Source organism: Hesperophylax consimilis, chromosome 12 (genome assembly GCF_061612785.1).
Source record: "Hesperophylax consimilis isolate HC1 chromosome 12, BYU_Hcon_1.0, whole genome shotgun sequence".
Taxonomy (NCBI): Eukaryota; Metazoa; Arthropoda; class Insecta; order Trichoptera; family Limnephilidae; genus Hesperophylax; species Hesperophylax consimilis.
The window spans coordinates 19,836,792-19,839,650 of NC_142847.1; the positions used below are offsets into that span (position 1 = coordinate 19,836,792).

General features: G+C 42.9%; 1 pseudogene; it reads left to right on the forward strand.

Moving 5' to 3' along the window:
* Positions 1-2,630, forward strand: LOC149419306 (phenoloxidase 2 pseudogene; annotated as a pseudogene).
* The last annotated feature ends 229 nt before the right edge of the window (positions 2,631-2,859 follow it).

A 2,859-nucleotide genomic window follows, 5' to 3' on the forward strand; every position in this document is an offset into this window, starting at 1 on the left:
TGTTTTTATTCAGTTCAGATATTGGATCAGTTCTACAACTGCTTGGAAGTTATATCTTGTCAAGATGCCAACTACTCCTACCAAACCTACGGCCCCAACGGCCCCGACGGCCCCAACAACATCTTATCCTTCAAACGCACCAACAACCCCTATCCCTCCAAAGAAGCCAACAACGCCCACCCCTACAAAGGCTCCAACAGGCCCTACGACTCCTACCTCTCCTAATGCCCCAAAGCCTTCTACCGCCCCCGTCACTCCAACTACTCCTACTCCCCCGGGTGCAATACTGCAACTGATGTTCGAGAGGCCAACTGAGCCCATCATCATGCCGAGAGGTGACAATGCCTCCTGCGTATTCGACGTACCCGATGGATATCTTAATGAACGAGTGCGGATCATAAAAGAAAAAATCATGGATCGATTTGCCCAACCTGGAAGAACGAATATTCCGATAGGAAATATCAGTGTTCCAGATTTGACCATTCCCTTGCAATTAGGGAGGAATGATACCTTCAGCTTGTTCATCCCTGATCACAGAAACATCGCTGGAAAGCTAATTGATATTTTCATGGCTGCGAAGACCGTCCAAGATTTGATAGCTACTGCTGCTTACTGCCACGACAGACTTAATCCATACTTATTCAACTACTGTCTCTCAGTTACACTACTGCACAGGCCAGACACGAAGGAAGTTTCACTTCCCAATTTTTTGCAGTGTTTTCCAGGAACATTTGTTGATGGCACCATGTTTAAATTGATTCGCCAGGAAGCAGTGATGGTACCAAAGGTAGTACGAGAGCCAATTGTTATTCCGAGAGAATTTACAGCATCGGCTAAGGAACCGGAACAGGCTATTGCGTACTTCCGTGAAGACCTTGGCATTAATCTTCATCACTGGCATTGGCATTTGGTTTATCCATTCGCTGCTTCCGATCTTTCCATTGTTGCCAAGGACAGAAGGGGTGAATTGTTTTATTATATGCACCAACAGGTTTTGGCAAGGTACAACGCAGAGCGTTTCAGCAATAACATGCTTCAGGTCAAAAGCTTCAATAATTTCCGCGAACCCATTGTCGAAGGATATTTCCCTAAGCTGCAAGTTCTGGTTGCGAGCCGGGCATGGCCATCCAGACAAGCTAATACCTCGCTGAGTGATGTCAGTCGTACAACCGGGCGCACTTTTAGGATTTCGGACCTCGAATTGTGGACAAAGAATATTAATGAGGCTGTTACTAAAGGTTTTGCCGTAGACAGACAAGGAAAACAATTACCCCTCACCGAGGAAAAGGGAATTGACATTTTAGGTGACATGGTTGAAGCTTCAATGCTTTCACCTAATATCAGGTTTTACGGAAGTCTGCACAACTTGGGACATGTTATAGCAGGGGCGTGTCACGATCCAGACAACAGATTTTTGGAATCATTGTCAGTTATGTCAGTTCCTGCAACGTCTATGAGAGATCCTTTCTTCTACTGTTGGCATAACCACATTAACGACATATTCTTACGACACAAGAACATGCTTCCCAAATATACTAAGGCTCAGTTGGACTACACGGGCGTCAGGGTAACAGAGTTACAAATAACCGTTGATTCCAAACCTCCCAATAATTTCTTTACATTCTGGCAACAGAGTGATGTTGATTTATCCCGTGGAATAGACTTCGCCCCTCGCGGTCCAGTATTTGTTCGCTTTACTCATCTTCAGCATGAGGAGTTCAAGTTTGAAGTTAAGGTTAATAATGCAACGCCGAAGAGAATCTTCGGAACTTTACGTCTCTTTATGGCTCCACGCTTGAACGACAAGGGTGAGGTGATGAAATATAATGAGCAGAAAAATCTCATGATTGAATTGGACAGATTTAAAGTAACCCTTAAGCAAGGTGATAATGTTATCAAGAGAAGCTCATTAGATTCTTCTGTGACCATTCCTTACGAGAGGACTTTCCGAAACGTAGATGCAGGGCGTCCAATGGATGAGGAACCTGGTCAAACCGGTTTCAACTTTTGCGGGTGTGGCTGGCCTCAGCATATGCTGATTCCAAAAGGAACTACAAAGGGCATGGTTTTTGACTTGTTCGCCATGGTATCCGACTACGAGAATGACAAGATTGTACAAGATATTATTGGAGCTTGCAGCGACGCAGACAGTTATTGCGGTATTCAGGACCGAAAGTACCCTGATAAGCAGGCCATGGGTTATCCGTTTGATCGTATTGGAGGAGCAGAAGTTGATACCCTCGCCAACTTCCTGACCCCTAACATGAAGGTTACAGAGGTCATTGTGACGTTTACCGACAAGACGGTGATCAAGAACCAGCCCTCGGCAGTCTCTGTTGTTCCTGTGGTTTAACGGAACAGCTTGACGAACCCCCCCTCCCGATTAATGATTTTGTAATGCTTCCTTACGGATATTCAAATTAACTAATGTAGATACATTACAATTACATGTGTCTTTTTTATAACATGTTTTGAAAATAAATACTTTTGCAATTGAATGGAGTTGTTTAACAGTCTACAATGGAGTTCTGATTCCAGCTCTCATGTACACCAGTGGGGCGTGGAACTTGCAGAGGACAGACAAAAGTATTTTGAATGTTGTAGAAATTCATCATATACAGACGAATAATAATTATTATGGTTATATAAACACGAAATTTTGGATGTACTGGACGGATAAAAAAGGATTGTTTACACCTTCTCTTGACATTGTGATGCAAAATCAAAAAAAAAAATTATTGTACAAACATAAAATGTAAAGTACACAGTGTATAGGTACATTCCTTTTCTTATAGTTATATATATGTTATGGTTATGGTTTTCACGGTTGTAAGATGTAGGATAATTTCCCCTTCCTTC